Genomic DNA, 14,724 nt, shown 5'->3' with positions numbered 1-14,724 from the left:
TCTGCCTGTGTCTCTGCCTCTCTCTCTCTCTCTCTCTCTCTGTGACTATCATAAATGAATTAAAAAAAATTAAAAAAAAAAAAAGAAAAGCCTACCATATACAAACTATACTAACCACTAATAAAAATAAATTACGGTCAAATATGTACCGTTCTCAGAAACAGAATATTGAGCATATGAAACCAGATAAGGCAGAAATAAAAGAAAATGTTATTATTCAATTTATATAAAGTTTAAATACTAGCAAGACTATAGTGTTTGAAGCCAGGATGGAAAAGGTACTGATTTGAAGGGGAGAGAGGCTAAAATAGTGTGTGTTCACATGGACAAGTTCATTGAACCTTATACTACTCTTAATTGTACATCTTTCTATACATATGTACAATAAAATACTTTTTGAAAGAGTAAGTGAAACCACTTTTACTAAATGAATAATAAAAATGTAACATTTTAAAACGTGATGCAGCTAAAGTAGTGCTTAGAGGGAAATTTGTAGCCTCAAAAATGCATATATAGGGATAGAATAAAGGTAAATCAAAGATCTAGGCTTATCTTAAGAAGCCAAAAAATTAAAAACAAAGTAAAAAAAGTACAACACAAAGTAAATAGAAGGAAAGTTATAGTAGATATAAGAGCAAAAATGAATGAAACAGCAAATTAACAGAGTAGAAAAATTCAACAAAGCCCAAAGTTTTTCTATAGCTCTGTTTAGGTTAGCTGAGATTAGCTGGAGTTATCTCCCAAACTTTTGGGTTGGGTTTAGTTTGCCATGTATTTCCTCATTCTGGGCCAAGCACCTACATGAAGATAAGTTTTCATAGTAAATGACAGAAGAGACTAAACAAGACTACTCATACATATTTACAGCTTCTGCTTGAGTCACATATTCTAATATTCCATTGGTTAAAGTAAGTAATATGTCTGAGCCCAGCATCAACAGGTCAGTGAAATACACTTTGCCTACCCTAGAAGGGAGAACTGCAATATAGCATAGTTTATAAATCTACTGGGGATGGAAAGAAAAGATTTGAGAAAATAAACAAATACACTAAAATACTATATTTATTTTAAAAATCAAATGCATAATCAAAAACCTTCCTTTAAAGACATTCTAGAGCCAGACATCTTCACTAGTGAATTCATTCAACCATTTTAGGGACTTTTACACAAAATCTTTCAGAGAATGTTAAAAGAGGGAACTTGCTCCAAGTCAGTGTATAAGGCTAGCATAACCTTGATATCAAAACCTGATAAGGAAATTTCAAGAAAGGAAGCTACTAGGCCAATCTCTTTCATGAACACAGACACAGAAGTACTAAACCAAACATTATCACATCAAATCAAATGGGTTGTGGTATAACATCAATAAGAAGGAATAGGCGATTGCTACATACAATAATATGGTCAACATATTGTTGAATGAAAGGATACATATTCAAAAGGGCATATACAGTGTGATTCCATTTATAGGAAGTTCTAGAATAAGTAAACTAATCTTAGTTAACAGACTATCTATGGAATTTGGAGGTATTGACTGAGAGGAGACACTAGGGAGGGAGTCTTCTGGGTAACAGGAAGTGTTCCATATTTTGACCAGGGTGGTGGTTACCCTGGTTGTATTTATTTGCAAATATTCATTGAGCTACATACTTCAGATTTGAGCATTTCACTGTATGTATGTATGTTAATCTTCAATAAAAAAATTTTCTGGGGCACCTGGGTGGCTCAGTCGGTTAAGAGTCTGTCTTCAACTCAGGTCATGATCCCAGGGTTCTGTGACTGAGCCCCAAGTTGGGCTCCCTTCTCAGCAAGGAGCCTGCCTCTCCCTCTCCCTCTGCTGTTCCCCTGTTTGGGCTCTCTGGTTCGTTCTCCCCCACAATCAGCCCCATCAAATAAGTAAATAAAATCTTTTAAAAATGTTTCTAAAAAATTTCTCACCAATATTTATTTTTTAAAAAAGATTTTATTTATTTATTCATGAAAGACAGAGAGGGAGAGAGGCAGAGACATAGGCAGAGGGAGAAGCAGGCTCTCTGCAGGAGGTCAACATGGGACTCGATCCCGGACCCCGAACCCCAGGATCACGCCCTGAGTCAAATACGACACTCAATACGACACTCAAACACTGAGCCACCCAGGCATCCCATCTCACCAATATTTATGACTTCCTGAAGAGATTCTGAATATATAGTTGTCAATATCTCTTATAGCTCTAAAAACCTGTGATACTACTGCCAACTTCTGCTAATTGATTAGAAGCTTTACTATGTCTCCTTACCAAGAGTAGATCAACACTAAAAACAGCAGTAAGAGCTCTACATAATATAGGATATATCTAAAAATAGTAATAACAGACTAAGTGAGAAATACATTTGAAAGACCATAAATTATTTTGAATGGTTGGCAGTTTTCTTGAAAATGTCTATAGTGAGAGGTAAACCAGTGGTTTACTTAGGACAATAGCATATTTTTATACCAGGGGCCAACACAAAACTAAAACTGAAATATTACAAAGCCAAATAGGTAGGCAAAAATATAATATTTCAGGTCTGGAGGAAAGCTAAATCTAAATGTCAAATTATGTAACTGAATGTTTTACCCTCTACAGTTTCAAAGGAATAGAAATGCCAACAGCAGAGTTCCTGAAATTTTGAGGCATACAATTTATGACATAGAAAAAGCACAGAATTGAGAGTGTGAAAAATTGTGTACTAGTTCTGGCTATGTCACTTATTAGAGGCATGATTTTGAGAAAATAATTAAAGTTTCTTAGATTTTTCCCCTTGAGTATAAAACTGGTATTAACATGTGTCTCCTGATATTTTGGGGAGACTACAGTACATCTAAAAGCTACCAATTGCTATCATTGTTATTTATTTACCCAGATGATTTTAGGAGTACTTCTCTTTAGTTTGGTTTTTGAAGGCTCTTGTTCCAACAACCTAAACCATTCAGAAACTTCAAAAATCCACATGGAGTCCCCTGAACAAATGGAACTATATACTATTGTTACATTCTAAGCTTGTACTTATGGAACTCATCACAGGAGTTAAACTGAGGTAATTCTCTTTCTGAAAGAGAATGGCTCTCCCTAAAGAAAATATTTTCTCTAAATCTTTCCTTAGACAAAAGTGAGGGACTACTACAAGATCCGACCAATACGACATCAGCCAACATCTTGCCGAAATGATTCCCTCAGCCAACTGTGGCATGCCTACAAGAGTTCCACAATTTTCGGTTTGTGTTTTCGCATATCTAAATATAGTTTTGAATCCCAAGTCACTAAGTCAACCTCTCCAAGCTAACATTCCCAGCTTCTCCAGACTAAGCTCTCTATTTCTGCCAGATCTGGCTCAACAACAGCCCCAAACATAGCTCTAGAATACTTCTCCTCCTGTCAGCCTGGTTCACTCCTACTCATGTTCTGAGCCTCAGCTGAGGTGTCATTTCCTCCAAGAAGCTTTATTTAACGCCCAAGCACACAGAGGTACCTCCTCTATGCTCTCTCTGCAACCTGTGTCTTTCATCACAATTGTGATGCTATATTGTTGAATGTTTATTGTCTGTATCCCTTCTCTCCCAAAATGGAAAATTCTTAAGGATAAACCTTCTTTTTATTCTTTGTATCCTAGCATTCAGTAGGTTCCTGTGATATCTTCGTGCTGAATATGTGAATAAATGAATGAATGCATAAGTGAATCTATGAGTAAATAAAATAATGAAATGTATGGTTCTGTTCATTCCAGCCTCCGCACCTTTGTTCTCACAACTTAGGTCACCCCTTAATTACTCCTGTTCACCTACTCAAATCTTATCTTTCATTCAATTCCTGCTATATGTTGTACATACTAAAGTATAAGCATTGAGAAGATAACAACAACAACAAAAAGATGTAACCCCCCCGCCCCACTCACACACACACACACAAGGGCCTTAGATAAGGAAAGAGATAGATGTAAATAGTTGTCAATGATGCACATTACCAGGACCTGGCAGAGTGAAGCAATGGAGTTGGTGACATCATAGGACAGGACCAATCCCAGTCAGGTAGACTAGAGATGTCTTTTATAAAAAGGCCCTTCCTGACCTAATGCTTTAAGGACAGAAGAGGTTTCTAGGTAAAGGGTAGGGATCGGGGATGATGTAAAACATTTCAGACAGAAAAAAATATAGGCATAGGAATAGAGATATGAAACAGTACAGTGTAGGGAAGGATCCTAGAATCAAGCTCCACAGTAAAGTTAAGTAACCTATCTAGGATGGAAGTCTGATCAGTAAAAACAAACAACAACAAGAAAAACAACATGAGACTGGAGCTCAGGCTTCCTAATTCCAAGTCCAAACTACTTCCATTACCCCAGAAAATATAGATGTTAGATTGCATGTGACTCTGATTTTCCAATGGAAAATGCCCGAGTGTGGCACTTTTTAGATGGTGCACCTCACCCCTTAGAACTCCTTTCTCAGTAGTTGTGGCAGATCTCAAGTAAATTTTAGCAGTTCATTCAGTGGCTCAAAGGCTGTCATATAGAAAGACATATATAGTTTGCTGAAGTCCTGTGAAATCTTCAAACCTCCAAAACCACTTGGGAGTCCTAGTAGTGACTCAGTGAAGCAATGTAAACAAAGCCCAAACGTCAGGCAATGATGAATTTCTCTGACAACATATCTTTGTCTAAAGAATGACAACTCAAAGTCTCTGAAAGGAACCAGAGTAACTGTGCATTCTCAAGATAAATGATTTGTCAACCAGGGCCCTCAAAAATGTTTCAATTATCCCAATTTTTCCAAAGTATCTGAAAAAACAAACAACAATCTACCCACTGCCGTACTATGCTAACGCCTACTATGTTTTGGGCGTTTTGCACTCATCAGTATTCTTCCTAATAACCATGTAAACATCAATATCTGTAGTATACAGTTGGGAAAACAGAGAAACATTAAGTCACATTTCTGAGGTCACAAAGTTTGTGGAGATGGAGTCAAGATTCAAAGTTGAGTCTATCTGACTCCAAAGCCAGTCATATTTTTGGTAACTCTAATTGTACAGTTAGGCAGTTCCTCCCCATCTCGCCCCACATCAAATTTAATGACCATGGTTGTGGAACCATGGAGAAAGTCACACAAAGAGTCACAGCAACTGAGTTATTTAACCACTGCTTTTCCATGTGACCTCATTCCCATTGATAGGAATATGTCTAAATGACTTCTAAGGCTTTTAATAGTTTTGACATCTGTAACTCTGTGAGATTTTAAAATATTCTTATATAACAACTTCCCCATGAAAAGGTCATGGCCCTGTGAGTTGCCTGTAGTGGGTAGATAGGAGGATAAAACCCTCAGAGAAATTGAATTGAATTCTCCAGGCTTATCAAAGTGGAAAAATAGGCACCTAGCTGCCAGAAAGTGAAGGCGTAAGTCCTTGGGAGATGAACTTAGTTAAGGCAGAAGCTCTTGTGCATCAACACTGTCAGCAGCAACCTCAGTCAATGTCACAAATGCAATGAAGACTCCAGAAAAAATATATTGTTGGCTTTGCTGAAAATGATAGAAACTTTCAACTAAGTGGTACATTAGACTCCACATTAGATCTGGTCTTAGGGCCAAAAGACCCAATATCTTACCCTAGATATCCAAGCTGGTCAGCATTTTTAATGATTCCTTCCCTATCTATGCACAAGATCAAATGCATTCCATAAAAATTCAAGGCAGCTCATCTCTTCTCTAGACTCTGACTCTTACCCTCTGATATTTCTAATTTTTGCCTGATCCCTAATTTTTTTTAAGATTTTATTCATTTATTCATGAGAGACACACAGAGAGAGGCAGAGACACAGGCAGAAGGAGAAGCAGGCTCCCCATGGGAAGCCCGATGTGGGACTCAATCCCAGGACCTAGGATCACGCCCTGGGCCGAAGGCAGATGCTCAACTGCTGAGCAACCCAGGTGTCCCTGATCCCAAATTTCTGTTCCTTTGTCTCACATCTGGATAAGAGAAGCTTGCTTTATTCACCTAGTTTTAAATATTTACTGAGCTCATTCTATATGCTAAATACAAGCTCTTGAAGTCAAAGATAGCTAGGCTGAGGTGTAAAAAATGAGTAGAATTTATCAAACAAACAAAACTGGGGGCAGGAAACTGGGGGTGATGAGGATCCAGGGAGGAGGAGAGAGTTTCAGACAAATATAAATATAAAAGTCTGGGCAAGGGACACAGGTTAAAGATGGAATGATCAGGAAATTAAAAAGAGTGTAGTTATGGCTGAGACTTCAGAGTATGTTGGAGAATTTGTAAGACATGAAGCTCAAAAGGTAAGCACAGGATGACAGAGGATATGGAACAGAGAATCCTGATTCTGCCAACAATTTCAGTTTCTCTATAAGATGGAGAGAACAAGTCCTCCTTCCTATAGCGCTTCGTTTCCAACATTTAGTAGGTGCTTAAACATTCACTGAATCTGAATCCTGGAATGGAAAGGAAGGGTGGAACTGAAAAAGTATGACAGTGGGATTGAACGGCTTCCCTATGAACTGTGCAGGAATAAGATAAAGTGCATTTTTGGAGTTGTCTAGGTTTCCTAGTCTGGTATTCAATGAGATGACAGGGCCAGATTCAAGTACCCAAGTCCTTTCCTTGTTACAATTTCCTAAAATTTAGGGCATAGAACCACCCCAGCAGCTTCTTCACTCATCCTGTGAGTTCTGCATGGAGCCCTAAGAAAGTTGTCAGCCATGAGATTCTTTCCCCTCCAATGCAAACACACATGGCACAGGCATATGATTCCCATCTGGATCCACCCCCGACTTCCGGCCAGGAGGCTGCTGTGTAGGCAGGACCGTCTGCCTTTGAATTTGCCAGTCTAACCTAGTACCCTGAGCCAGCCCTCTCCAAGCAGTAAAATACAGACTTGGCAAAATTCAAACTTCCATAAATTCCTTTCAGAGGCCTCTATCTCTACCTCTTTCTTAGTCTGTCAAAAGAAGTTGACCTGGGCCAGAGACAAGTTTGCTCAGACAAAACAAATAGGTATTTATTTTGGGAAGAGAACAGGCAGCCTTTCCATTAATCTAAGGAACAGATGCCGGCCCAGGAGGAGAATGGGCTGAAAGTCCCACCCATCACTCTAAGGCCATTAGGGCCAGGAACTGTTATTCAAAGCAACAGAGCCTCCCTCCACCTCAGGTTCCCTGATAGCACCAGTGCCTGGCCACTGCAGAGTTATTATCATCATCATCTCTGCTGGATTCTATGCCCCAAATTGGCAGCATTCCTTCTATTTGCAAACAGATTGCAAAATAAGAACCCCAGGAAGGATGCTAGCTGGCCAGCTTCCAAGGAACCTTCAGCAGTGGTCGTGCTAAATCAGGGTTGCCTCCCACTCCCTGAAGAGCAGCAGGCGCTGGCACTGCCTCCCAACGGCCTTGGATCATGGGGGTACCTGGTCTCTCCTCCCTCCTTCTTCCTTCCTGGAAAATTATCCTGAGAAGAGGGAGAGGGCACAACTTCCTGGGAAATTACAATCAAGAATCCACCACTGAGATCCTTAACTATTCATGAGTTTCCTGACATAGGGGCTTTATCTCCAGAAGACTGGCCAGGAACATAGGGTCAGCCCAAAATTTTTCTGTTTTCCTTTTTCGTAATGCTTTTATCTGGTCTTGGTGACCATTTGCTTGTTATCATATAATGAAGGTAAATATTCTTGTAACTCTCTTTTAGCAATTCGTGTATTCTTAGAAATAAAAGTTTGGGAGCCAAGTTCCAGATCTAGACTGCAGTTGTAGATGTACCAAAGGGAAAGAGCAGGGACTTCAGAGCCACATGAACCTGGGTTTGAATTCCAGTTCTGCCATTATTCTGTGACCTGAGTCAGTATTTAACTTCAGCAGACTTCTGTGTTCCTTAATTGGTAAGATGGGAAGCAATAATCTCTTCTTTGCAATGTTGAGACCGTAAAACAAACAATAAACAAAAAACAAACAGAGGCTAGATATATGGCATTAATTGGGGTGCCTGGTTGGTTCAGTTGGTTAAACTCTTGGTTCGAGCTCTTGAGATCAAGCCCTGCCTTTGGCTCTGTGCTCAGTGCAAACTCTGCCTGAGATCCTTCTCTTCCTCTGCACCTCCCACTCCTCCTCTAATGCACGTGCTCACTCTCTAAAATAAATGAATAAATCTTTAAAAAAAAAAACATAATAAAAGGACATCTTTGCGTCATAATTTTTAAAATATAATTTGATAACAAAACTGGAGATAAGCTGGTATGCTTTCTTATAAACTGCTCTCTGAACAGAAGATCCACGGGCCTCCATTAATAGCTTCAGCATAGTACCGGGGCCAAAGTGGTTTCTTCCACAAGACAATTTCTATCATCCCTTCCAAAAACCCTTAAATGGCTTCCTGTTGTCTTCAGGACAAATTCCAAAGTTCTTTAACATGACAGCTTGTGCCCTATATGATCATCCCTACCCATCTCTCAAGACTTATCTCTTCCATTTGCGTGCTCCTATTCAACCATGGAAATGACAGCTAGCTCCTTATGTGGTTTTACATACTCTGTTAAAATGTCTTTTTGGAACTCTGCACCTGGGTAATTATTTTTTAACGCTCACAACTCAACCTATTATACCCCTCCTCCTGGGAGCGCCTTGAGGACAAGAACCATGCCTTGTTTATTTGTGGTATATAATAGGTGCTCAGATCCTGGTAGCTAAGTATTAACAAAAGAAAGGTCCATAGATGTATCACTATCCATTGTAAAGTGGACATTCGCTAATTAATAAACCTCAATTTATAGCATTATTTCTGTTAGGAACTCTCAAATTATTCTTGGCTGTGGAACAATTAGATCCTATGCTGATTTCCTCTCAGAGGAAAAGTAGGCAGTCAGTTCCTCATTGCAAGGTGAACTTTCCTCTTTTCTTCTACCCTTTTCCCCCTTTCTTTGTAGAGCAAGCCAAAGAAAGAGTAGTAATTATGAGAAAATCTACACTATATAATTATTGTAGCATTTAACTTTGTATTGACATCTGTAAAAAAAGAACTCTGGAAATTGATGAACAATGATGTTTTTCCTATCTTTTAAATGCACTTTTTTTTTAACTTTAAAAATATCATCACTTTTGACACATGTCTTAATAGTTTTGAAATACCTAGATTTTCTATTTTGGAGATAATTCTTACAACATAAGAGGTATTAAATTGCTAGAGGTAGAAATAAACTTAGGGACTGTTAATTTTATTCCCTTATTTTATATTACTGGAACTGAGGTTCCCATAGGGAAATGTGACTTAACTAATATCACACAGAGGGAAAGAGTGATAGTGAAGGAACACAAATACAGTCTTCAGGAGATCTTGAGTCTCAGTCTCTCTGAGGGTCAGTTTCTCTGACCATAAAATGCTGTTAATAATAATATGATATAGGGGCACTTGGGTGTGGTTCAGTCAGTTCAGCATCTGCCTTGGGCTCAGGTCATTATATTGGAATCCCATGATCAGGCCCTGAGTCAGGCTCCTTGTTCAGTGGAGAGTCTGCTTCTCTCCCTCTGCTCCTCCCTCCACTCATGCTTGTTCTCTCTCTCTCTCTCTCTCAAATAAATACATAAAATCTTAAAAAAAAAATAGTACCTGCTACACATTGTAAGGATTAAGGGAGTTCACAAAGGAAAGTACTCAGCTGACTTAATATAAGCTAATTTAACTCTATAATGATTCTTTTATTATAATTTATGGTAAATAAGGACTAAAACAAGCCCTGTTCTTTCTGCTATAAGGCATAGTCTTTTTAAGTAAACACATTTCTACCAAGGAGGACAGTAGCCAAATGGGAAGAGAGTAAAAAAGTGAGAGAAAAAGAAAGTGGTGGGTGGGGGGTGGTAGAGAGAAGAAGGGAAGGAAAGAAGTAAAGCAGATTTCAGATGAGTTAAATTAGACAGAAGTACACTATAAGAAGTTCAATGTAAGATTCCCTGCAGATGAACACCCATGGACTCCATCCACTCTCAGCTACTTAGCCAGAAAACCTGCTGGAATTTATCACTTGAGGAATCTTTGAGATGGTGGCTAAAGAAGACAGGCTGGTACAGGGGAGCAATCCAATGGTTACTCAATTATAGACTACTGTCAAAACACAACTCTGCCTAAAATATAGGTAGATGGATGAGACTTGGAAAATAAGCAGAAGCCACAAAGAAAAGTCACTTGGATCACACTCTGAACCACTTTATTTTACCCAATAGCCTGCAAGTGGCAGGTAGGATAAAGGATATTTCAGTTCAGCTATCTATCTAAAATAACTCCTAAATAGCTGTTTTTCTCCTCCATGAATTTCACTTTCAATATCTGAAGAATATGGGCAATGACCAATCCATAGGGTTACTATAAAAATTAAAATATGTGCTAACAGAACTTTTCATGATACATGAATCAACTTACAAATGTTAGACATAGTTATTACTAAATGTTTTTTCAGGATTTTTTTCAACAATGGACTCTAATGTTTTAGTAAGTCGAACTAAATTTACTAATTTCCCTGAGTTTTATTGAGCACTTTCTATGTGCCAACACTATTCTAAGCACTTTACAGAAATTAACTAATTTAATCCTCACAACAGTATAATATAGGTACTGCTATTGTCATTTTATAGATTAGGAAACTGAGGCCAGAGAGGTTAAATAACCAAAAGTTATTTTTATTGGAGCTGATACATGAACCCAAGCAGTCTGGCTCCCTTCTTAACTTACACAATAAATTATACTTAATGCAATTATTTATGATTTCTAGATAACATTGGCACCTGTTTGAAGTTTCTCTTTGATTCAATAAACTGATGTGTGTGATGAGTTATATATACTTGATAGGAAATTTAATTGCTTCTTAAAAAGAAATCAGTTAATCATTTATGATGCCGTTAAATGTGATATGAATATAATCAATACCTACTGTATTATGTAGTTGATATTTTCATTACTGGTTTCAGAAAGTATCAGAAGTTTATTATTCTTATCATACAACATTGAGTTAGGTTTAGAATTCATCTTTCTGGTCCCCTGTACCCAGCTCAGTAAAAGGTCTTTCCACTCCTTTTGCTGCAGGTGGAATATTTCTGCCCAGTCCCCAATTCCTATGTTGGAATCCTAACCCTCAGGTCATGGAATTAGGATGTAAGGCCTTAGGAAGGTGATGATGGATCATATCCTTATACCTCACCTCCTCCTTATTAAAGAGGAGAATCAAGAAAGTTCCCCTGCCTCATTTTGCCCTGTGAGGTTACAGTGAGAAGACAGCATCTATGAAGAAGCAGATCTTATCAGACATCAAACCTGCTGGAGACTTTATCTTGAACTTCCCAACCCCTAAAGCTGTGAGAAATACATCCCTATTGTTTATAAGCTACCCAGGCTATGGTATTTTGTTATAGCTGCCCGCATTGACGAAGAAATAAAGATGGTACCAGAGTGGGGTGCTGCTGTAATAAATATTTAATAACTGTGGAAGTGGCTTTATAACTGGGTACTGGATAGAGGCTGAAAGTTTTGAAGTGCACACTAGAAAAAGCCTGCACTGCTGCGAAGGGGCTGCTAAAGGCTCAGAAGGAGAGAGGAGAGCTGCAGAGAAAACCACAGTCTCCTTAGAGAATTTCTAACTGGTTGGGGAAAGAATGTTGGGAGAAATATGGACAATAAAAGCCATTCTTATGAGATCTCAGACAGGATTAACAAATATATTACTGAAAACGGAAGGGAAGACAATCCTTGTTATAAAGGGCAAAGAACTTTACTGAATCGTGTCCCTGTGCTACTGTTTTGTGGAAGACAGAACTGGCAAACAATTGAAATCAGTTATTCAGCTGAGGAAACATCTAAGCAAGTGTTGAAAGGGTAGCTTAGTTTCTTGTAACCTTTTAGTAAATGCATGTAAAGAAAGGACTTAAAAATGCAGTTGTTAATCAAAAGGGAAATAGGCCTTGAAAACTTGGAAAATTCTCAACCTATCCATATGAAAGAAATGAAAAAAACTTGTTCAGGAGAAAACACAAGAGTGTGCCAAATTTGATAAGGAGATCAGTATGGATCAGCCAACTAAACAGACGCCAGAAAGTGTTGTCCAAAAACAATGGAAGGATGGCCCTGAAGGCATTTTGGAGATCATTGGGGCTGTCCTTTCCATCACAAGCATATAGTGCAAGGGCCTAATTTCAAAGGGGCTGCTGCTGTCCCTGCCTCACATCAAGCTTCATGTAACAGGCTCTACTTCCCACATTTTAGTGCCACTCTCCTTGGCTGCCACAGGTACACCTCCAGTGGGCTGTGGTACAGGAGTGAGCTTCACTCAGCAAAGAATGGGGATCATGGCTACCTCCACCTAGATTTTGAAGGAAGGAACCCCCTTGAGAGGGTCACAACAGGGACAAGACCACCAATGAGAACCTCTACTAGGACATTGGCTAGAGGAGCAGTAAAGAATGAGCTGCCCTGGTAGGATCACTAGCACCCAGCAAAGCCATGGAAAAGGGCCACTCAAAGCCACGGGAACAGAGCCACCAGAACCTTGGAGACCCAAACCTTGCCTCAGTGTGTCCAGAAAGCAGGAACTCTGTCCCAGTGGGTCTGAAGGGCAGAGCTTTGAATCAGAAATTATTCTTCAGTCTTAAGCTTTTGGATTTTCTGGGGACCTGTTACCCTTTTCTTCTTTCCTATTTTCTCTTTTGGAATGAGAATGTCTATCTTACACCTGTCCCACCACTGTATTTTTAGAAGCATATAATTTGTTTGATTTTACAAGTTCACAGCTGGAGGGGAATTTGCCTCAGGATGAATTGTACCTTGAGTTTTAACATACCTGATTTAGATGATATTTAGATAAGACTTTGGATTCAGACTTTTAAATTGCTACTGGAATGAGTTAAGAATTTTAGGACTATTAAAATGGAATGCATATATTTTTGCATGTGAAAAGGACATGAATTTTGGGGGATCCAGGGGGCAGAGTAGTATAAATTGAATGTTTATATTTCCCCCACCCCGACTCCCACCAAATTCATTTGTTGAAATTCTAATCTCTAAAGTGATGAAATTAGGAAGTTGGGCCTTTGGGAGGTTATAAGGTCCTGAGGGCTCTGCCCTTAGGATTAGTGCCCTCATAAAAGAGGTCCAGGAAGCTTTCCTGTCCCCTTCTGCCAATTGAAGTTACAGTGAGAAGATGGCCATCTATGTGGAAGTGGGCCCTCTCCAGACACCACATCTGCTGGAGCCTTCATCTTGGACTTCCCAAACTGCAGAACTATGAGAAATGCATTTCCATAGTTTCCAAGCTACTTAGTCTATGCTATTTTGTTGTAGCAGCCCACATGGACTAAGTCATCTTTCATGTTATTATTTGATTTACATGAGGCTTTATAAAGCAAGGAAGGGATCTGTTCAGTTACTGAGCAAAGAAGATCCTATAGCTGTAGACTTTTTGGCTCTAAGCAATCTAGGAAAATGCCTTTGCAATACCAAGGAGCTACTGTTTCCAAGATACACGATAACCTTTATAATGAAAGCTTAGGGATTGCTGGTTTGTAAAGATCAGAAACCCACTCATGCTCCTTTCAGACAAGTGGGGTTTATCTTAAGAATGTTAAAGATATCAGTATCAGCACCCCACTCACAAATGGGCTTCATGGTTATTAGAAAACAGTCAAGTAGTTTCTCATTCTCTCACTCTTTGAGATATTTTTTTTTTTGACAAAGGTTCAAATGTTATTTATTTATTTATTTATTTATTTATTTATTTATTTATTTATTTATTTTCTGCTACATCTAGTTACTTTATTTTTGCAGGAAAGCAAGGAGAAATGGTGAACACAATATTCCCCTTTATTTAATTATAGGAACAGCCTCACAGTTTCTCATTTCTGATGTGTTCATTTCATTCTTCTCCTTAGGCTTTTCTGCTCAACTACTTCCATATGGACATCATAGCCTTTACAAAATGGTGTCCTTCAGCCCAAATTAATCAGACTTTCTAGTTGTTTTTCATAGTCAACCAACAAATTCCCTAATTTCCAGAAAGAGAAATGTGACTGATTTCAGCTTGGACTAGATAACTATTCCTGGTCTATTCCAGAGTTGAGGTCACTTGGTCCATAGGGTTGTCTCTTCTAGGCTGTGACAAGTTCTTCTCAAAGGGTGTGTGGGGGATAGAGAAATGATAGGTATCTCAAAAACAGTATTATTCATCTGAAAGCTATTATTATGGTACTGTTTGTTTCCTCTTTCAATTTGAATTCTTGAGAACATGTGTCTGACCTCACAAAGACTTATTATCCTGTAATACTATGGAAATTTTCATCAACATAATCCTTTATTATTTGTCTGGCTTTTCAGATGAGAAAGTGGAGGCTAGGAAAGTTTACATCACTTGCATGAGGAAAAAATGAACTCAGATGCTTTGTTCTCTCCACTATGTGTGCCTCAAATACGGCCAGATTCTCTTTTAATATCTTCCAAATCCATAACTTTGGAGCGTGCAAATATTCAGTACACTGAGGCTAGGAAGGAAGAATTTCTCTGGAAAGAGACTCTTACATACTCTTGATCCTGACTATCTTATAATGTGTTCTCTTATGACAAACTGAAATTTCCATATATAGCAAGTTTGACATTTTTCCAAAGGCTCATCCAGAAAACACTGTCTCTACCACTAACCAGTCCCACCCAATACCCTTACCTTCAAC

At 38.6% G+C, this 14,724-nt stretch overlaps 1 protein-coding gene across 13 annotated transcripts in view; it reads right to left on the bottom strand.

Moving 5' to 3' along the window:
- The window catches only part of AGBL4 (ATP/GTP binding protein like 4), a 1,422,311-nt gene that overhangs the window by 712,307 nt on the left and 695,280 nt on the right, over positions 1–14,724 (bottom strand). The gene's annotated exons all lie outside the window — the stretch shown is intronic.

This window comes from Canis lupus, chromosome 15 (genome assembly GCF_011100685.1).
Source record: "Canis lupus familiaris isolate Mischka breed German Shepherd chromosome 15, alternate assembly UU_Cfam_GSD_1.0, whole genome shotgun sequence".
In the NCBI taxonomy this organism is placed as follows: domain Eukaryota; kingdom Metazoa; phylum Chordata; class Mammalia; order Carnivora; family Canidae; genus Canis; species Canis lupus.
Note: the sequence above shows the minus strand (reverse complement) of the source record. Positions and strands in the feature narration are given on the sequence as shown.